Below are 23428 nucleotides of genomic sequence, written 5' to 3'. Positions count from 1 at the left end.
GACATGTGGGGCACAATTTATTTTACTAAGGCTTGTTGAAAAGTGAAACCCAAGCAGAGCAAACAGGTAGGCTAATTTAACTCTGGTTACTGTTGGCACTGGCACTGAGATAAACTTAACTTGACACACTTGGAATGGGAAAGAGAATATAAGAATAGGATTTTTAAAAAAACTTTTTAACACCATTTCTCCACATTTGATCCCGTGAATCATGGCAGCTCGTTCCCCAATTTTAAAACATCCTGGCACACAGCCCTCAGTGGCAAGTGCAGTGAAAACAGCTGATTGCAAGGGTTGGGAAAGGATGGATAGCAACATCTGCACTGCGAAGCCGCTGCCATCAAGGAGCAGGAGGGAGGATGGAAAAACCTAATGGGAAAAGGTCTCCCAAGAGGTGCAGTCCCCTTGCAGGTCACTGGAAACCAGCAGAAATGGCAGGAGGGATGCTGTCATCACTGAGGGCTCTGCAAGGTACCTCAACAGGTTATCTGGCAGCAGCCTGGGCTTTGGCTGCACTCGGCAACAGACAAGGTCCGTGATGTCCTCAGCTGTCCCTCCTGCCACCCACGTCCCCCACGCTGTGAAAAACGCCAGGTGAGGGGGAAACAAGAGTCACTATAATGGATGAATGCAGCAGTTTGCAGGAGGGGGGAGGGACAGAGTAATGAAAAAGTGTTAATATTGAAGTAATAAAGCTTGTGGCCATTTTTCAGTCTGAAACCCACAATGCCATAAAACAATGCTTAAAGGCACTCACTTCTGTTCTAAACCACCTGCACGTTAAGGCACCCTGCTATTAGCCCATAAGTTGTTTACTACCAGTCTTATTTCAGTCAGACTCCAGGAGAGCCATAAAGCTGAATTTCTTCACTCAGTACAGGAGTCCAAGTGGCCTCAGGTTTTCCTGGGTATGCCAAGCCCCAGCGTGTCACCTGTGATCCCTGCCCAGTCACTGACCCACTCCTTTCTAGTAAGATGTATAAAAGTCAAATCAAAGCAAGGGGAATCTGTGCCTGGCACATGGCACACACACCCCCTCCTTTTTGCCTGCTTCTCCTCGAGCTCCTGAAGCAACAGCTACTCTCAGTGAGATGTGTTCAGCACAACTATGATGGTGGCTTTATCTGCCAGTAAGCATCCCATGTGTTACACTCTCCCAAAATGGTCTGGGCACTGGTTGGTAAAATGAGACTTCTATTTCCTCTCCTGAAACAATTTCTTAAAAAAAATGTAATGGAGAAATAATGAAATATAATGGCAAAGCAAATAAATAATGGATATTCTTCTGAAATTAACACATTTTCATCTGTTTATTTGTCACTTGTCTCTTTTTTGTTTGTTTCTTTGGCTTGCTCTTTTGTTTGGCCCAAATAAAAGCATGTGAGTTCAAAGCAACTCACCCACTTTTTTTCCTCTGTCAGAAGCAAATATTACAATTCAACGATTCTTACAGAGATGGCCCAGCTACAAAGAGAAGTCTTTGTCTCACTGAGAGGACTACTAATTCAAGGAAAAAAAGATAGAGGCTAGAAGAATTGTGGTACCTACAGGAAAGTTTAAGGCTGACAGAAAAGCCTGTGGAATTGCAGGAATAGTGAAGAATAAAGAGAACCAGAAGTGAATCTCAGGCCTGTGCTGGCACCATGAAGGGAGGAAGCCAGATGTGGGAGTTTCACATGAGAGACCACAATGGCTCACAAGCCCACGGGTGAACTCCTTACAGCCTGGAGCCCAGTGAAACTGCCAAGCCTTAACAAGTTCTGTAAATTATACCATCTTTCTGGGAGCTATATGACAAACCATGAAATAGCCCAGCAGCAGCACCGTTCTATTGACTAATACAATAGAGAGAGATACACTGGTATGGTGGAAAAAACAGTTTTGCCCGTATTTACACACCTTCACAATGAGTCAGTAATGAAAAGGACCCTATTAACTGCCCTCCTTTTTTCAAAGGCACCTTTACCTCTTAGGCACTCAACTACCACATCTCAATGCAAGTCAGGAGTCCAGGACATACAAAAAAGTCCAAATGGCCTAAAAAACACTGTTGAGTCCTGGGTTATGTACTATGAAGAACACCACAACAACAAGTAAACTAAACTGTATCACTTGAGAGCAGCATTTTCAAATCTTTTTCCTTGTGCTTCCCATCACAGGAAACATTATCTTACTCATTCTTCTTTCCTTAGTTGCCATAGATGCAGTGCCACAGTGCTGAAGCAACACGCAGACATCTTCATAAGCTGGTTCAGATCTGAGCACAGCTGCACTCCTGATGGTTTCCCATCTTGCTTTCAGTCTGGCCAAGATATCCTCCAGTTCCATCCTGCCCTTCCCCACTGGACAGTGAGGATAACAGACTAGCTCAAGCACAGCAAAACAGATTAAGCTTCTGTAATGAAGAGGTGCCATACACCTTTCAGTGTCACTCATTCTGGTCCAACAACAGTTTGCATGCACCCCAAAAGGATGCTTTCAGAAAATGACAAATCTTCCATCTCTTCCAGCTGCAAGGAGAGCCCATCCTTGCAATCCTACATTTAAAACCATTGCTAGCCCAAGGAACAGCCCAGTGTTAAACCCCAGCCAATATAGTGCTGTCAACCCATCTTCACACTGATCCATGATATGTGAGCAGCAGTAGGGTGTTCACAGTGCTAACAGCCACACTTTATTGAACCAGGGCTCTCACAGTGCTCTGTGCTCAAAAGTGTCCCCAGAACATGAAAGGGAGACAGCCACAGCTATGGTATCAGTGTGTGCTACCAGCCACCACATGGCTGCACCACGGCAAGCAAGGAGCCTGCAGGCTGGCAGGCCTGTGGCTCCTTGGGGAATGAGCCTCAACAGCCCCAAAAAGCTCCTATGATGGGTCTGCTTTCCTTTTGATTAATATATTCAACCTCTCCTTTCTCTTTCCACCAAAAAACTGTCATTTTGCAAATAACCCCTCTAGAATTCTTTCAAGTTGCACATAAAAATGCACTTTGGCAAAGACCTCTGCAAACAGGGAAGAGTGGGCAAGTCAACCATCAATCCAGGAGGTGTCTTCCAAGTTCATCTACCATACTAACCCACCACATCATCATTTCTTATTATAAAGTTACTTTCAAGGCTGTACAAAAGCTCCATTAAGAATGAATTATTAGTTCTCCATCAATGACTTTAACATCTGCCTTAGTAAGGCAATAATTTATTAACAACAAAATAAATAGCTAGGCTTCTCTTAGAAAAAATTTTAGTAGTAAAATGAGAGAAAAAAAGACTCTATTTATAACTTGTTAGTATACATTTTATTTAAAGTTACCCAAGTATTTCCCAGGCAAAATGCTAGACCCTGCCTTTACTCAGTAAAACATGGCCTGAAGTTTAATGAAGAGGAAAAAAAATTAATATCTTTTCCTACAGAGTGGCATTCTTTCATTAAGTAGGTTTTTATTTCTGCTGCATTTTTCATAGCATCCATATTAATACTGCTACTAAAATTTTAATGGATATGTAGTGTTACTGGAACATACATGTTTTCTTTATTAAATATTAATTTTAAAAACATTTGGAAAAATTAAAAACATTATACAACATGAAAAACTTCAACTAAAATACAAAATTTAAACCACGCTGGCATTTTTCTGTCTTTCTAAAAATATGGTACTTTATCAGTTCCTCCTTCTGGAGCTTTCAGTCAGCTCTCTTCAAAACAAAGAGAAGGTGCTTCTTTGGTACACTAAAGGTTGCAGCTCTTTATGAACAGGTGAACAAGGTGGCCCCACTGAATGCTGCTTGGCTGGGCTCACACTCATCAGCTGAGCAATGATCTGAAGCAGAAGTCCAGATGGTGGTGGTGAGCTCCTGCAATGTGTTTTCACAGGAGACACCTGATGTGGGCTATGTTATGAACAGTCCACCATGAACAGACACACACATTGCAATTGTGACTTCACAAGATGTGATGACAGCAGCAGATATGCTGAGGAAAATAAACAACCTTTTTTTATGTAGCAGTGCCAGCAGAAAGCAGCCCAGAAGTTGATACAGCTACTCTTGGGAATAATTACTGCAACACTTCCAGCCTCCCACTAATTTTGAGGCAGTGCCACAGTTCCCATGCACAGCCATTCTTGCTTCCATGCAGGAGGAGGATCAAGCCTGGCAGATCCAATGTACTGCTAGGCTGAGTCCTAAGTGCTATGCAACCCTCTGAGAGTCACTGGCTGTTTCTGGAATCTAAGAAAGGGAAAGGCTTTTAAAAAGTTATGATGAACTTAAATCTGGTGGAGTTGTGCTGGAAAGGTAAACGAACACTGCTGAGGACGAGTGGCTCCTCGGCTCTCACTCCATTCAGTGTGGATGCCCCATGTCTCTCTGGAGAGCAGGGCTGACCAGCCTCTGCTCCCCATCAGTGACACATGCTCAGCAGCCAAGGAGTGATCTGTGCTTTGCACCCCTTAGCCCAGACTGCTGCCAGGCTTGGAGCTCAGAGGAAGGCAGGAGCCAAAATCCTGCCTCAGGCTGATGGCTTCACCCAAGAAGCAGCATTTTCTGGTCCCACTGAACTCAGGAGCTGTCAGGTTCCTGCTGAGCTGGAAATAAAAGCTTTGCTTTTTTTTTCCCTCTTTCTTTCTCCCCATTTGACAACTGCATATAAACACTTGTAGATTGGGACTGTTACACCCCTGCAAGCTTAAAACAACCTTGCTCAGGCACGGACGACAGCTCTCGATGGCAACATGAATGTGACTGGAGACTAATTCCCCTTGTTGTTCTGACACATGAAAACCACCTCTGAAATTGCTGCACTGTCTGTCGTCACTCCTGTTACACATCTCTGCACAGTCAGCACTCAGCCAAGCCAACACAGGAAAGAAGCACACAGAAAAAACTATCACCTTTTTGGTAGATTCATTCTGCTTTGTGCAGAGTTCTTTCTTAGTGTAATCATGGAAAGACATTATTAGCTTAATTTAAATACAGGTCTATCAACAGACTCTAAATTTTTTTAATACACGCACTCTGCACAGGACTGGTTTGTGTTGAATCTCTGTCTCTGGAAAGACAGATTCTCTGGAAAAAGGCTGTCAATTGAAAAGGTACTTCTTCCTTCAATATTCTATTCTCAGAAAACCCAGGGCCCTGCAACCAGTGAGAAAATCTGGAGCCATAAAGGCTTGTTGTCAGCTGAGGAGGACCCAGTGAGGGGACATTTAACCACATTGGACATACACAAGTCCATGGATCTGGGGAGATGCATGCATGAGTGCTGAGGGAGCTGACTGAAATTTACAGGAGGCTACTCTAAACCATCTTTTGAAGATCATAGGGATCAGATGAATTTCTTGAGGACTGCATGAAAGCCAGTCCTATTTTCAAGAAAGAGGATCCCATAAACTACAGGCAGGTCAGTTTCACCTCCAACCCTGGGGAGGTGATCAGCAAATAAATCTGGGAACAATTACCTTAACATATGGAGTAAAATTAAATGACTGGGAATAGTCAGCTTAGATTTATGAAGGCAGAAATCACATCTGACCAACCTGATAGTTTTCTGCAATGAGATGCCTGCTGAGGTGAGAGAGAAGTGGATGTTAATCTATCTTGACTTCACCAGAGCTTTTGATGCTGTCTCCTGTAACATCCTCACTGACACACTGATGAAGTACAGACTAAACACGGCAATGGTGAGGTGGAGAGAACACTGGCTGAACTGCTTGGCTCATGTGCACAGCAGTATGAAGTCCAGCAAGAGGCCCATCACAAGTGGAGTACTCCAGGGGTCAGTACTGGGACCAGCATCATTTAACATTTTCACAACCAGCTTGGAGGGTGGGAGAGAATCTCCAGCAAGTCGGCTGATAATAAAACCACGGAGGAGCAGCTGATGCACCAGGAGGGTGTGCCGCCATCCAGAAGGACCTGGACTGGCTGGAGAACATGCTGGCAGGAACCTCATGCAGCTCAACAAAGGTGAATTCCAAGTTCTGCACCTGGGTCTGGTTAACTCCATGCATCACTACATGCTAGGGCCTGATCAGCTGGAAAGCAGGCTTGCAGAGAGCAGCATCAGGGTCCTGACAGACACAAAGTGTGTGCCCTCACAGAAAGGTGGGTAACAGCATCATGGGCTGCTTTAGAAAGGGCATCACCAGCAGGTTAAGGATGCTCCTCCCCCTCCACTCAGCCCCGTGAGACACCTGCACAGAGCTGTGTTAGTCCTGGGCTTCCTGGTATGTGCAAAACATGGACTGGAACAAGTCAGCAAAGGCCGCAAAGGTGATAAAAGAACTGGAAGATCTGGTGTATGAGAGGCTGAGATTCCAAGGACTGTTCAGCTTGGAGAAGGCTCAGGGCAGGTCTCATCAGTATGTATAAACAACTGATGGGAGACAATAATGAAGACAGACTCTTCCCAGTTGTGTGCAGCAAAGGGACAGGAGTCAATGGACACAAATTGAAGTACAGGGAACTCCATCTGAAAGTAAGAAAATAATTTCTTTTTCTTTTTTCCCCTCTTCCTACTGTGAGGGTGGTCACACCTGGAACAGGTTACTGAGAGAGGCTGTGGCATCTCCATCCAAGTCTGGTGGACATAGCACTGAGCAACATGCTTGAGCATGGCAGTGGACCAAACAATCACCACAGATTCTTTCCAGCCTCAGCCATTCCATGATTACTTCCAATCCAGTTAAATAGAACAGCTGAAAGAACTACAGTTCAAGAAGAAAATACTCAAAAGCAGCAGAACTTAAGACAGAGGTAATTCTAGGCTTTGCAGCATAATGCTTAAATCCTATAGATGCACATTTTTATTTCCTCTTTATGTTACACAAGACTGTACAACCTGTGTGGTCTGAAGAGATGCAATTCATGGGGTTCTTCACTTGCAACAGAGAGTTAGTTATAAACACATATTCGAAACAATCACTTGGCTGAAGATGTTTTCTATCACTCAGATTTTATGAAATATCTTACCACTGAGTACAGTTTCCACTATGACTACAGTAAGTAAGCAGATCCAATTACAGATGTTCTCTTTTAAAAACACTTATTTGAAAGGAACATGGTGTAAAGCATTAATTGACATGAAGTTCCTTTCCACAAGAACAGTGCTTCCTGAGAAATGGTTATATTAGCCAACTAACACTGAAGAGACACAATTACTGTGTTGCTCTGTGACTCTAAATCAAAATAGTATTCTTCTTTTTTAATTCACACCAGCATCCAAAAGCAAAGGACCAAAACTGCAAACGTTTATTCATTTTTGTAACTGAAGTCAACAAACTGAATTATTGAATTGATAGCATGACAATATCCCCAGTAAATATGCATAAACTTATCTGTAAACTCTTGAAAGGAGAAGTTTTCTAAATGACAACAAGTCACACACAGTCAATTTATTTAGGTAAATAAATTCCTAAGAACCTAATGGACCAATTAAGTGATTAACTGAATTCAATGCATCAAACACCAACTTAGGTGCCTACTCTCATACAAGCTGTTTTAAAAACACTGCTCTTAAAGAAACCAAACAGAGTGAAAAAAAGAAGTTTGAGCCTTTTTTTAAAATGCTTTTGAGCACCAAAATGACACTCAAGCTGGCAAGAAAACAAGGGGAAACTATCATTCTGTTTTCTGTACACAAATTACAGAAGATAATCCTCAAAGTGTAGCTAGAAAGCTTCAAAATGAAACAAGACCACCGAACAAGCTTTCTAAAATTCCAAATTTTGTTATTAATTTTGTCTGTCAAATGGATTGTAATAGAAAATACATTTTTCCATCCTTCATTTACAATACTCTCTTAGAACATCTGAGGCCAATTCACAACCCTCTACAGGGATATGACATTTGCCAAGAGAAAAAAACCCCAACTCTGCAGGAACAAGCCACCAAGGTTTTCCCTGAAGCTTCCTGTTGGGATCTGTAGCCTTAAAAGGAAAAAAGGCTTTTTCTGTGTTGGTCCTCAGCTTGCCAAACTAAGAGCCCTCGGGTGTGCTTGGTGTCTGTCACTGCATTCGCTCAGGGATTCTGTGTGGCTTTCTCTTGCTATCTTCCAGCAGATCCAGCACAGCTGTTTTCATCTCCTGGCATGATCCAAACCCTCTATCAGGCTATTTGCTAAACCCAGAAATCCCAGAGCTCCCCAGCAGTCCAAGCTCTGCAGGGAAGTTCAAGCACCAGAAGACACTGCAGAAGCAAGGCATACCACCTCTGCCCAACACTTCTACAGGTCCAGATAATCTGGAGGTGAGAAGGGGGGCACCTCTGCATGACCAGACTTTTTCCAAAGCCACCAAGGGAGTCATCCATGAGGATAACCTCTGCATGTAAGCAAAGGACTTTCAGGATCATGCAGTTCCTTCATTGGGGGGGAAAAATAATCAACTACCACCTGAATTTTCAAGTTCACAGTAACAGAAATACTTTTGAAATTCATGTAGTAATAGCCCTGACAGCAGACAAATTCCTCTTAAATGCCCCGAGCTATTTGGTTTTACACTTCAAGACAACAAGTTGAATTTCTACTACTGTTTTACACTGAAGAGAAGCTCCCTTAGGTACTAAGCCTAATAAAAAGGAGCCCACCACATACTTGCCCACAGTCATTAATTTTGAGCACTGAAAACCACTACTCTCTGCTTTTCTCATGGTGGAAAAGGGCCATGCAGAGGAAATTCAAATGCCCAGATAATTCATAAAAATACTATATAATATGGTACATTTAAGCATGGCTACATAAAGTAAGCAAAACTAAACAGTATGGCAAAGAGAAGAAGTAAAGTAGAAACATATTTTCCGTTATAACACCAAACGGAAGTCACATTCATTTAAGCAAATATTTTTCTATATTGATAGAAGCCAAATACGTGGGGTAAAGTGCTGTGCTTTTTTTCTGTTTGCTTCATATAAAATCACACAGAAAATTTGTGTTCACATAACACTAAAAACAAAATGCTCTTTGCTATTTTACAAGCTGTTTGTAATGAACATTTTAGCTCTCTCAAAGGTGAAGAATAAATCAGCCAAACTCTTTATGCGTGTCCTATGAGGATACCCATCCTCGGTAAAAACAAATTTCACTAGCCTTAGTCAGCAAGCTGCAGTGGTTATGTGCCAAAAGTATGACACGCACCAAAAACTTAGAGACTTGTTAACTGGTAGCAAGATACAACAGAATATGCCTACAGAAAACTACCCACATTTCCCAAATGGCCTGTGAATAGCTTTTCTTTTTGAACAAGAACTTGATGGTTCACATTATATCTGTGCACATTATTTTCTCCTTCTTCCCTGAATTCTAAACATTTTTCTTACATTTACTTTTTCTGAGATTCAGTAGTGACAGTTTCTTCTTTACACTCCTACATATATTTTGCACAAGCTGTTAAACAGAATTAGTCCATGCTCCTCTTTCACATTTTTCCTGTGCTCTGAAGGAACCTAATACACAGACTTTTGAGAAATCCCAGCTTTGACCCTTACCACCTAGCTACTAACTTGTGCAAACATGGTTTGCCAGGCTGAAGAAAGATCTTGTGGACTGTAGTCATGCAGACCCTCCAAATGGCCACAAGAAACATTTACCAGGTGAAAAGAGGTCCCAGGTGGCTGGCTACAAAGGGGCATGAATACATCCTTTGGAAGATGAGTTGAACATGCTGAGTGTAAACTCTACACTGCCTTTAGCTACCATGACACACCTTACAAACAGATAATCACAAAAACATTGCCTGGTATCGTTTCACAGTTTGCACTCTGCACATACAATAACCCAGGTTAGTTCTACAGAATACCACCAGCAAGAGGGATGGCTGGGACTTGTACCTAAATACAGAAAGAGATTATTCATTTGCCTTGAGCATAAAGGTACTCACTCCTCAAACTTCATGACAAGTCTTTATTGCAAATTTCCCCTTATCATTCAAAATCAGCATGAACACGTTAGAATCATCTAGAGAAGTGAAGCCTTGTGGTCTTCACAGACCTAGCAAAACAGAAAGATTGATATAAGTGAATTCCGTCTGCCTCTTCAAAAAAGGCAAAATTACACCCTGATAATTCTTTCAGTTGGAGTTCACTAATTGTATTTTAGTTGGAAATAAGAACAACCAGTTTTGTGGTAACAATCAGTAGCCTTAATGCTTGATTTTTTTAAAACTAAAAATAAAAGTACCAGAAGAGATACTAGGAAGAAAGTGAAGCAACAATGTAAAACTCTTGGATTCAGGAAGACTAAAGAAATCAAGTGTGGACATCCTTTCTTCACCATGTGGTAGGACCACGTGGCAGCAGGAGCAAAATCATCATGTGCAGTATCTGAAGCCCATGCCACAGAACAGAAAATAAAGGTGGATAATAAAGAATAAACCTATTATGCAAGTGCCTACATGTTTAAATCTGGAGGCACACCAGCACTTCCGGCTGAGCTTTTTGCCAAGTACAGAATCCTTGAGGAAAATGGCTTAATCCCCAGCAATGACGCAGTGTGAGAAGCCTATCTGGGACACACTTAATGCCGTCCTCCACACGGAGGGTGCACTTCCAGGAATAAAGAGTTAGTCACCATGTCTACCTCCACCACCCATCCCCTCATCTTTTGCATATCCTGCTCTGCAGAGACAGGCATTCACACCTACAGGATGCTGCAAAGTCATGCGGGGACATGGCATGCAGGGAACTGCTCTTCTAAAGAAAACGCCTGCAAATAAAATGGACATCTCACTAGGATTTCTTCTTTCACATGGATTCCCACAGGTGGTTTTGCTACACTCTGTTCCTGAATGGAAGCAACAATCTGCTTCTGCACACCTTCTCGTGAAGGGGCAGAGGGCAACTTCTTGCATATACCAAGACTCAAGGGAGTCATATGAAACAGATAATTAAAATGGTTTAAAATCACAGAATCACTGAAGTTGGAAAAGACCTCTAAGATCGAGTCCAACCATTAACCTGGCCACATCCATGTCTGTCACTAAAGCATGTCCACAAGTGGCATATCCACATGTCTTCTGAACACTTCCAGAGATGGTGATTCCACCACTTCCCTGGCAGCCTGTTCCAATGCCTAGAACACCACTTCAGTGAAGAACATTTTCCTAATATCCAGTCTAAACCTCCCCTGGTGCAATGAGGCCATCTTCTCTGGTCCTGTCACTTGCTACCTGGGAGAAAACAAGGAGTCCCTTAGGTATAGATTCATCTCCAAGTTATAGGAAACCCATTTTTTTTCCCCCTTAAGTTTCTCTGTGGAATTGTGATTTGTGCTGAATGCTGTAAACATTTCTTGTTAGCTCATTTCCAAAGCTCATCTCAGAGTGGGATAAGATCACATGCAGCAAAGCCATGAAGCAAAGGAATGAGTCATCGGTCTGAAAGTTAAGGAACAGACAAAACTGTAGATTTGGACCAAGGTAAGCACAGTAATGAATGAAACACCAGTTCTAAATTACATCTCTGGAGAGAGCAGTCTAGAACAGCAACTCATAAATAGACCTACCTAACACAGCATTAAAAAATACATATAGGGTCACAGTTGGGATACTTAAGATAAAGCTCAATGGAATTCAAGGAAGGGGGAAAGTCTCCCTGAAAAATGCTTGAAACAGCTGAAGAAATTCAATAACAGCAGCAAACACTTCTGTAACTAAGTTGGTCAAGTTTGTGTCCTGTGTTTTTACAGGCAGGCATGAAGACTATGGACTATGAAAATGTCATTTTTAAACAAAGTAAATAATTTCATTTCCAGTGAACTCTATTAATTTTAGTTCTACTAAAAGCAATACAATTTTCCACAAAGAAGAAAAAAAAGGCAATAGTGCAAATGCTCTCATTTTGAGTACAAGTGGTTTCTTCTTTGACTAAACAAAGAGCACTCAAAAAATGAGAGTATGTCTCATGAACCACCCTGACAAAAAAAGGCTCAAAATCTGTTTATGTGATTTTGCTAGTCTATATGCAAGTAATCTAGGTAATAAGCTTAGACTTCTACCACAGTAACTGAGAGCAAAGCATGTCCCCAGAGATCTATAGCCTGATTAGTGATGGTAAACTGAGATAGCACAGCCCCAGCTGCTCAATATTACATCAAAAAAAAGAGGTGGGCAGGTTCAGAGAAAGCTGCACATATTGGTTTCACTCCTATTAACAATTTACCCCTACTATCTCACTCACCCACTCCCTCTTCACCAAAGCATGAAATGACAGTTGCTTAGATTTAAGCTGTTCAATATTCAGTTTACTGTCATCACAGATTACAAAACAAATTGACAAAATGCCACCATTCCACACAGCAATTCCCAAATATCATGCTAGCGGTGTGAATCTTCAGATGTTTTGCTCTCCTGAAGTCTTCTGCTCTGTCTCCACTTAACCAGCCACAGCACTGAGCTGCAGCCACAGCTCCTTCTCCTTCTCTGCTCCAAGGCAGCACTGAGGATCACCGAGGGTGCAATACACATCAGGGGGATTTCCCCCGCCCAGTCCTTCACCTGCACCTGAGCATTACATCCCATTAGTTTCCCTTTAGCTCCTGCATGCTCTACAGAGATCATATCTACCATCTCCAGGGAACCTTACCCACATCTAGTGCATGACTGCCTGAGCTAGTTTAGCCCTCACTGAGAGAAGGAAAAGAGAGTGGGAAGAAGGAGAGCCTGGGAGTAAGGCCTTCAGCTCAGCTCTTCAGGAAACTTGCCCACACAGTGACTCTGTTGGCTCAGGTGCACCATTACAAGTTTAAATTGTGGTGGCTCTCTCCCCACTAACACTTCAGCCCAGCCATGCTGCAACATCCTGAGCACTGACTGCATCATCTAGGCACGGTGAACATGCTCCAAGTGCCCGGCTGAGAAGGGCGAGGACCTCATCAAGGAAAGCAATACCAAAAATGTATTAAGAGGAGGATGAGTGCTCAAAACAGGGCAGTGCCATTTAAAAACTTCCAACATATGCTAGAATGTCCCAAGGATGGAATACTACCAAATTTTTATATTGATAAATCCAAACACATGATTCAACAACTTAATAGGATGATAAATTGGAAGACTATAAACACTACATCCCTTCATCTCCAATCCGGACCTGCTTCTTCACTTACTGATTTTTTCAAGGAAGCTCAGCTTCCATCTCTATTTCATGGCTTCTAATTAGCTTATTTCTCATTTTAAGTATTTACAGCTTGGGAGTCGAAAAAGCAATGGGATAAGTGATGAGCAGAAGGAACAAAAATTGGCTGTACAGGATAACCACTCCAGGAGCTGGACCACCTAGCCTGCAGGCAGGATGGAAAGCAGCTAGGGTATGTCTCCTTCCTGTTCACGAAAACACAAGGGGCTGTGACTTCCCACCAGACTGCAGCTGCAGCACACCTACCACGCAGTGACTCAGAGCACCCCTGCCACACACACAATTAAGTTCTGTCAAGCCACCACTGACCACCTCTAGTGCACAGCACATGGCACGCTTTAATTTAGCATTAGCAAAATACCAACAGCCCCTGGAGAGACTTGGATTTAATTCTACTTCAAAAATATGTTCACTGTACTAGAAGCAAAGTAGCACCAATGAATAATAATTACTAACTGTCAGCTCTTTGAACATTTTCATACCTATACTGAAAGTCTTGGAAAGGATGGCTCCTCTCTCCCAACATGAATGCCAGAAACAGTATTTTTTTCTGAAAAGGAAGACCACATCAGATTGCAGATGTTAACTCTACATTTTCTTTCTAAACAGTCCAGCTCCTGAAAGCAGAAGAAACAAGAATAAAGTATGTAAAACTGCAGCTCAAATGTTTTCAGCAGCCCTGTAAAATCATATTGCACACATTTTTCGTGAGTTAAGAAACAGATCTGCTGTGAGGCACAGCATGTATTTCATGGCAACAGTACAGACTCATGTTTCTGCTTCCTGGGAAGTCACTGCTGTGTAAAAGGATATGACTGGCTTCACAGGGCAAGGTAAAATTTACTGTCCTGAAACAGACTGAAAATGGAAAACAGGTGTAGCAGTCACAGATAGAAACACACAGAGCTATCAGAAGGGGCTGAGGAGCAGGATACATCAACACCAATTTATACAATTTAAATACCACAGGCGATGCTTTTCTTCTCCACCTGACAACTTCACTTTTTGCTTTCCATTTTCCTTGCCTTTCAGCCCTTTGGAAACCTCACTCACAAGGGAGAAGATGTCACATTTCCCCTGGAACAAAACTGGCTTATGACACATTGTACAATTCCAAAAATACATCATGCATTAATTTGACATACTCCTGTCATCAAGACATTAATTTCTAATATCTTCTTTTCCAGATACTATTAGAAAATTCCTCTGCCTCAGTTACCTAACTTGTAATACTTTAGGAAGCAAAGGGTCTCCTTGTTCATCCCAAGGTCCTTCACCTGGAGGAATCACAAATCTTCGGGGAAGATCTGCTTGAATCTCTTCTTGAACATATAATGTTCTCACCTAGCGAGTGACTGCTGGTGAGCTGCTTTTCTCACCCAACACTTTGTATTTTAATTCCTGTATTTCCTTCACTAATTTCACCCTTCTGCTTCTGTGCATTAATTTTTCCCCCTACTCTTTGTTCCTATCAACTCTTTCCTTTCACTTTGTTTTGCTGTCCAGACCTGTGTGCCCTCTTTACCACCAGACTACCATGAGTGTTACAGGTTATCTCAAATTCTGCAAAGGAGTACAGTCATGATTTCTGTGCCATACCCTACAAGCTTGGGATTGTGTCTGGCAACTGTTCAAACTGTTCAGGTAGAACCCTAAAATTTAAGTGGGACATTTTCTGTAAAATAGATGTGCTTCTGCTACATAAACTTTATGCCCTCCTACCTTCTCTAGAATTACAGCTGCTTCACTCTTGATTGTAAAAAGGCAGGAACAGAGAGAAATAGGATATATACACATGCTGAAATGCTTTATAATGTCTTCTGATGGACAATTAACTGTAGTCTGTGAGTCAGAAAACTGTAAGAGATCTACCTCTCACAATTTTGTGACCTTTCTGCTTAAGAGTTATACACCAGCTCAGGTAAGTTGCCATTCCATCTTCACAACAGACCTCACCTGGTTAAATACTACATATCTCTTGCAGATAGCAGAATAATTACATGCACACACTAATCAGATGACGTAGTGCTATGTATTTTTCACAGAATGTCCAAAAGTCCTATTCCCTCTCCATAAACCAGAGATCCACCCCAAACTGTATACTGATGTTGCTAACATCAAACTTGTCTCTCCAAATCAGCCCTAAATTAAAATATAAAAAGGATACTTCACAGAGATAATAAATACTGATAGCTATTTTTCACAGCCTTCAATATACACTCATTTGCACTTGTGAAAGACATTACAAAACCTTACTCTGACTTTATGCATCACCAAACCAAAACAGTAAATGGATGTACCCACGTACTCCCTTTGCACTGCTCTCTGTGACTAGAGAGTCTGGGAGAAATGCAAACCAATATTGATAAATTAAAGAGTTCCTTTCTGCGTCCTATCCCACTGTTTTTTTTTAATTGCTTCTTTGTCTCACCATCAAAATCAGAGTACCATTTACTGTCACAAAGCTGTCCTGGACATAAAGGAAAAGCAAAGTTCTTATTTTTGAACCCAATTCCTTAGGTGGGAGCATCGCCCAAGCAAAAGCAGCCTGGCTGGGCTGTGTAAGAGGGTAGGAGGCAGGGGATAACAATCTTAATATTTTTGGATGCAAGTTTAGGAAAGAAAAAGCAAAGACAGATGCTGTTAACTGCAGAGGATACCTGAGAAGTTGCTCCACAGCACTCCACACGAGCCAAGGCTGATCTTACTTTTCCTTCCCACATACCTGGGCAAGCAGCCCAGCTAAAAGCACACAGCACCAGCAAGGAGACTCTGCTCTGAATGTGCTCTTTATACCACATACGTTAGCCAATGTGACCAAAAACACCTGTAAATTCTGTCCAGAATAAAAAAAACCCCTCACCCAACCAGAGCCAAAGCACCACTGCCAAGCTGGAGAAAATGACCCTGACTTGGGGAGCAGCACTGCCAGAAGCAGAGGGGGAAAGACTGGAAGATGTCTTCTTCTGTTTAAACATACTCTTAGTCATGTCTTTGTCAGTAACTATTGTTTTTCTGCCAAGTTTGCATAATCCTTTGCACAACAAGGTATGTTTAACACATGATCTTATAAAAACATCTTTTTCAAAAAGAAACTATTTCTGCAGCTATGAAATCTAAAATCCTTCAGGTTACAGATTTTACTTTGGTCTACTTCATTACACACCTCGTGTGCAGACTTATAACAGGAAAATGTTACCTAATTAAATTTATTATGCTTTGTGGGGCTGTTTTGTTAACTTAGTTAATTAAAAACTTCTCAATTTATGTAATTTATCATGGCATGACCATTGTTAATGAAGCTGACAAAAGATACTGTTGGATAAATTCATGCAAAGGAGATGAAGCAGAGCAGAATGAAGGATTATGTTCTCAGACTTGCGAAGCAAAGAAGCCTGAAATAAATGGAAGTTGTGAGTGTTTGGAGCAGACAGTGCATTTATTGTAATTATTTCAGGCTGCATGCTGATTGGAAAAGATTAACATAAATAGGAGCTGCTATTGCAGATGTTTCTATTCTTGCTAGGAAATCCCTTGAATATAGGAAGCACAGAATAAAAATGTGAAGATGCTGTACTACAGAAATGTAAGTTTTTTTCTATTATTTTTTCTATTCTGGACATACAAGAAGAAGTATAAACAAAACTGTTAATCCTTCAGGACTTGAAGGAAAAACATCACTTTTCTCTGCTAACATGATAAAACCTCCAGACGTCATCTGACTACCCAGCAATGAATGCTTTGCACATTCCCTCCTCCCTTTCAGAAGTGTCCTTAAACTGCATGGCACCCAGGTCACTGCCAGGTCCCATGGCCTGCAGCTACGATCATAGTCAGTGAAATAAAATCCACAGTAATTAACAGCATTTAAGATCCTTGTTCCTCCGTTCACAGCAGCAAATTGGATACATAAATAATTCACATGTAATTCTGGTATTTCCGACTTCCTTTCTATATTAACCAATGGCAAAATTTCCATTCAGTCCAGGAAAAAATACACAGAACTCTTCTTCTGAAAATTTTCCACCATTTAGAAGTAGATAAAAATACCCAATGACAGTCCTGGAGGTGTGTATAATACCTGTCATCCTGTCTTCTGTTTACTTTCCTCACAACTCATAATTTGTTTCCTTGTCTCCCAAGGATCCCAAGAAACAGAAACCAAGAATTAAAGTAAATGACTCAGGGCAGGACTTTTTTGACTGCAACTTCAATCTGCTCAGGTCACTGCAACACTTTCAAAAAGAAGTGTTATACAACTATTCAAACTCTTTGGCTCTTTGTGGACCAGCTGCATGAAGTATCCTCCACACTGGCAAAGATCAGCTTGAGTCAAAGATGCTGTGTCAGTACAGTATCTGCCTGAACATTATTTCCTGTGGTTCTGCACTAAACATGAAGCAAAAGGATCATATGGGCCCATCCATACACCAAGGTACATCTCGTTTACACTATGTTTCACAGTCACAGGGCACTCGGCTACACCACCATGGGCCAGTACCCAGAGCCAGAAGACCAAGGGGGCTCCTCAGACCTGTGCTTCCTCCATCCTGGATGATGCTATGAACGTGTCAGACCTAAACACAGTTTTCTTGGCTCAGAAGAAACATCTTCTGCTGCCTGGGACTCGCTCTTGTGCAAGATCAGGGTCCACCAAGATACCCCAGGGTGCTGGACACCACTGCTGCCAACCCTGCTAGCAGATGGCCCTGGCTCTTTCCCAAAGGAGATCAGGCTGTTGAGGAGGATGGTTGCATGGTGACCAGTGGCTTGAACGCCAGGAACCAAAACCCCACTGAGCACGTTTTTCTCACAGCACAGACACTGCCGTGGCACCCAGCTATGACAGTTTCAGTGACAAACTCCACTGACAGCACAGCACATCTCATACTCCAAATCTGTCCCTCTTTTTCAATGTTATGAAACAGTATCATCGACTGCAGCTCAGGTGCAGCTTTAAAGTAAAATGTACTAGAACAAAAACAACAGCCCTGTCTAACATTTACAGAGCGACTTTCAGCGGAGCAGATCTCATGGGATTTCTTAAGCCTTTCCAAGCCAAGTATATAATGCCACAGGTTTTCACAAGTGTAGCTAAGGGCAGACTTTGGGTGTCCATACATTTGATTTCTTCGATTCACTGCCAGCTGGAAGGGATCAAACACCGACAGAACACAGAAGCAATTCTATGTAACCACACTGCAGAGGAATGAAAGCATGGCCAGCGGCAGAGGGAATCCACCACAATTGCTTTGAAAAAGGGGGGGGGGGGAGTGGGGTGGGAAATGCTGTTTCCTCAACACAGTAGGGTGGCAACAGGAATTCTACCCCATTTGCAGGGAGAGCGAGGGATTTGTGGGCACAATTATGTATTCTGCAAATCGCTTCCAAAGGACTGCCCTTGAATGACTGAAGTGAGATCCAAATCTGCCCAGACTAACTGCCTAACAGGGCTCAGCAGGAATGAAATGCATTGTACGACTGTCACTTCTATCATTTTGAGCAGAGTCTTCTTTTAGTAGTCTGTCAGATGACAAGGGTAGATATGAATTCAATAGATGTTACTAAAGTCCCAGAAACAGTTATTTCAAGTATTTTTATATTGCAAGTTAGGAACAATACCTCACTTCCCATCTGGAAATATCCTCTGTTCAAATCAGTACAAATAACATCCATCCTCAAGGTGTTTTCATTTTATTTTGCATAAGTCTGTAAAAAATTGAGACATCATGCACATTATGGACATAAATCTATTATGCCTTACACCCACATAAATCAAAGCAATTCCACCAAGCTCAGACACAGGTTTACCTGAAATCTTTAAATATGAGTGATTTTCAAGCAAAAAAAGGAAAAATAAATCCACGATACTGATGCTTCCAAGCTAAATACCAATCTAATCACAACCTCTGTACAACCCCAGTCTCAGGTCTGAACTCAGGCACATTCCTGCGGCCTCTTCTTCTCAAAAAATCCAACTTCTTTCCCACCAGCTCCAGCAAGGGTACAGGAAGGCCAGCTCCAGACACCTGCACTGAAAGACCTTTGCTGCCCTGTTTCATGCAACCTTTAGCACACATAAAGAGTCAAGTTGGTGCCTTGGAAGAGTCCTCTGTAGCTGACACCCTGAAGAGAGGGTAAACAGCTTTTTCTGAGAGCAGCAGCACTGAAAAGGTAAGACAGCAGGATAAAAAGATAGCTCTAGAAAGTTTAGGAACTGTAAAGATTCTCATTAGTATCAAAATACTTTCAAGGAAAACAAAAAATTTACTTTTTATTAACTTACTACAGGTCTATGTTCTAATAAAACATCTTCCCCCCCCTTGATTGGGAAACACAGAGATTTTTTACTTGTTTAAGCATTTTGAAGACTCTTCTGTCACCTGAGAACACATTACCTTCTTATTTAGAAGGACCATTTTCCCCTAAGAAAGGAAAAGAACTATTCACCTCCCATTTCAGACCTCCTAAGCCTCTTCCAGGAATTTTCTTCTTTGTTATTCCAACATATTTCCTGGACTTGGTTCTTTAAACATCACTTTGGTCCAGAGGAAAACTAGAACAAGGTTTTAAAAGTACTGGGGAAGCAAAACAAAACAGAGGAGAAATGCCTGGCAAGTTAGAAAATATTGCAAACCCATATTGCAAAAGTCACATGGGGACTCTCTTCCACCGAGTGCTGAGAACACAAATCTCATCTACCCATTTCACTCCTACACGATGCCACTCATTTGGGAAAAGGAATTGAGCCCTTTTGCTCAGTAAGGTTTTGGGAAAGCCCTCATGTAGTTCTCAATCACAACCTTGGAGGCCTCATGTAAACAACAGCAATTTAAAACACTGCCTACTTGCACTGACAATACTCATGTTAACAGTCAAACTGGTATTTTAGAGTGAAGTAAGTGTAACTGAATCTGGCAGCAGCAGAACTGCTAAAGGTACTAAAAACTTGCCATAATTCCTTTTTCACCCTGGACCAGCCACCCAACCTATAAAGAAACTCCACTTTTGTAGAAAAGCTCAGCTCTCAAACAAACTTTTAAGGGATGCCCACCACTGCTGACAGGTGTGAGCCCAGACACTGAGCTCCTGTCTGAGAAGCCTCTCTGGATGCATTAGGAGCTCCATGACTTTGCCTTTGCACCAGGGCTCATGTCTCAGCCTTGACAAATCCTCATGATCTTTGCATGTCCAAAACACTTTTCTCAGGGCCCAGCAAGATGCCTCCATTGGGGCTGCCAAGAAAGCAGCTGTAGGGTTAGCAAGGACATGCTGTAGTATTAGTGATGTGTTTTATCTTTTACCTCTCACCAGAAGTACAAACCTTAAAGGAAACGTTTCTGCAGGTGCTGATTACTCTGCCTTTCATCTCTTCAGATGAGCCTTCTTACAGGGATATTTTATCTGGTACATCCCTGCCAGCTCTTTACAGACATCACTTCCCTCTCATTTAATTTTCCCTAAATCCTGACACGCAAACCCAAGCTGAAGAACACCAACCCCGTCACACCTGATGAATTAGTAATGACAGCAGCCAGTGCTTTTGCTTAGTCTGTTTGGTTTGGGTTTTTTCTGCAGGGTCAAAGAAATCAAGTTCATCCTCCAAATGAACCAAGGGTCAAATCCCTAATGAAACATTAAAGGCTTTCACCATTATGGGGAGCTACAGCACAGCCCAGTGTTTTCTTTGCTTGTTGCCACAGCCACGGAATAGCGATGTTCTCCTTATGGCATCTGAAGAATACAGTGTTTCTTTCTAACCTGGAGGAGTACAGGCAATGGCACAGGAAACAGGTTTCAGACGGTTTACACAGATGGGCTTTTTCTTTTTTCCCATGCTGGTGTGAAAATGTTGAGAAGAATGTAATTATTTATGTTGCATTTGTTTTGTAAGTGAAGATACAGATCACTTGCTTTTAATTTCCCTTTTCCAGGTTCATCCTTTATTTAGTAGGAACTATAAAAATTCATTTGAAAAAGTAATATATTCAAGACTAATAAAGTTCAAGTGCAAAATATTTTTAGAGGCAGCTTAGGTACAACTATTAAGTTGTCAAATAAAGCCATCTAGTCTAAGTTATACTGGAAAAGGGTCAAAGTTTATGGCTAATTTCTCTGATTGAAACTGTTTCCAGGAGCAACACTTCCATGCCAAATGCTGCTAGGCAATTCCAAGAACAGTCAGGTGTATGAGTAAAAACAGTGAACCCGAGTTATACCAATGTTAGCAAGAAGCTCACCTCTCACCAATCTCCAATTTTTACTACCACAAACTTTTCACCGCTGCATCAACTGACCACAACAAGCTCAGTATCTGTAATTAAAAACAAACATGGCTGGTTTTTTTCCTAGATGGGAATACTGAAGTGTACTTCCCTGATAGCTGATCCTTAAAAATTCAATCTTTCTCTGTCAGCTGTGGTATTTAAAGTCACTAAAATGTTACCCTGTCAGTGCCCTTTACCTGTAACTGGCTGGTCCAAAATGCAGAAACAAGGCGGGAAGGGCTGAGACCAAATGCTTTTCAAGTCACATTAACTCCTCATACACACATCACATCTACACTTACAAAAATGTCAATTCTACTTCAATAACAACATTTATTAAATTCGATGGTCAATCCTTACATACTTTTAGAAGAAAGGCAACAAAATACCTTTATAAAATAGTTTGTGGAAACTGTGGATGCATAGGAAATGGAGGAGGCTACTTGGAGGAGCCAAGTGAATGGAGAAACACATGAGGTCACAGAATCAGCCCCTAGCCCACCAGTGCTTTACATTAATGAAGAACTGCTCTGCAAGCCTAATAATATTTTAGTCTCCCTTTGCAAATGCCCAAGCATTTACTCGGTATTCAAAGCTGCACATCACAGCTTCAAGAACCAGAATTTAAAACTAGCAGTCTGAGCTCACTGATAAAATTCTGCTGCAATGAAACAAGACACACTAGCTCCAGTCAACAAGACTCCTTTTGGGACTCCGCAGAACACCTACTCTGCAAGCCCACAGCAAGGGGAAAATAAAGGACCTGTGTAACCTCACTCACTCTACATTATTCTACTAATTTCCCAGTTAATTCAAATGTCCATAAGCTTTTAAAATCCATTTACTTATTATCAAAGCATTGCCTGCCAAGTCATGCATGCCACAGTGAAAAATACCACTAAGATGACAGTGCATGGAGCTAACACTGCATAGAGATTGTTTCTCTCAGGGAAGTTCTTTGGAATATGGTCAGGGTCTGTAAAAGTATGTTTGTGGAGATAATACAGTCATGGAATGTCCAGATTGGAATGGTACTTTTATACAAACTAATCCTGAAAATGATGTAAAACATACTTTAATGTATCTGACCTGTGGTCAGATTTCACCTCAAGAAAGATCCCTAGCATGACAGCTTTTTACATGGAAAAAATAAATACACATCTGTGAAATTAGATGTGTATTTATAGCTGAAATCAGTGACAAAGGTGTAACAGCAAAAATCCCTTATGGCAAGCTTGTGAGAAAGGGCTGTTCTCAGAAAACAAAGCCTGAATACAAGAGGGTACATCAATTGTTGCTGCACAAACCAGACTGAAAAAACAGCACACAGCTGATATGTCCATAGTTGTTCAGACAGCATAACAATGGGAAGGGCTGAGATGGCATTAGGCAACACAACAGCATGCATTTCCATTTTTAACAGATTCATGCAATTTTTTTTCTTTTTTTGCCCACAACCAAGGGAAGTTGCAATGCCACTGACACTACACTGACTGTTGCTTTTCAATGTGTTGAAAAAAAACTACTACAATTAAGTAATTGGTTGGCCTCTATCCATTTCATTCCACACTGCTGCCTTGCCTCGCACTTGTTTAAGGAATAGAGAAAAAATTGTTGAAAATATGGCAGATAGTGGGAAAAAACCCCAAACTGTTAAGCTTGACTTGTTCAAATTACGTGGTATTTGTGCAGATGGAGCACCTGCCATGACTGGCAAGAAGAACAGTCCTGTCGCTTTGCAAGAAACATTTTTGGATCGAAAGTTATTGAAATACCATTTGTATCCATCAGGATTGTTTCCTGAGCCAAAGATTTAGGTTTCTTGCATGTCTAAATCCTGTCAAGTCCTACTCTAGCAAAATAAGTATTTATAGAATCACAGAATCATTTAGGTTAGAAAAGATCTTTGAGTCCAACTGTTAACTCAGCACTGCCAAGTCCACCACTAAAACATGTCCCTAAGTGCCTTATCTATACATCTTCCAAACACCTACAAGGATGGTGACTCAAACACCTGTTCCAATGCTTGATAACCCTTT

At 41.6% G+C, this 23428-nt stretch overlaps 1 protein-coding gene across 6 annotated transcripts in view; it reads right to left on the bottom strand.

Annotated features, from left to right (window-relative positions):
• Window positions 1-23428, bottom strand: part of LRRC3B (leucine rich repeat containing 3B) — a 182601-nt gene that overhangs the window by 13537 nt on the left and 145636 nt on the right. Inside the window, exon 1 of one of the 6 annotated variants that reach the window (XM_063154786.1) lies at window positions 18745-18807. The exons of 4 other annotated variants lie outside the window; for them this stretch is intronic. The gene's annotated coding sequence lies outside the window, so the exon portion shown is untranslated. Of the gene's footprint in view, window positions 1-13604; window positions 13740-18744; window positions 18808-23428 lie in introns of those variants that run through there. One more of the 6 variants, XM_063154760.1, reaches the window with a different exon arrangement.

This window comes from Melospiza melodia, chromosome 1 (assembly GCF_035770615.1).
Source record: "Melospiza melodia melodia isolate bMelMel2 chromosome 1, bMelMel2.pri, whole genome shotgun sequence".
Taxonomy (NCBI): Eukaryota; Metazoa; Chordata; class Aves; order Passeriformes; family Passerellidae; genus Melospiza; species Melospiza melodia.
The sequence above is the reverse complement of the archived record's forward strand: the minus strand, read 5'-3'. Positions and strand labels throughout refer to the sequence as shown.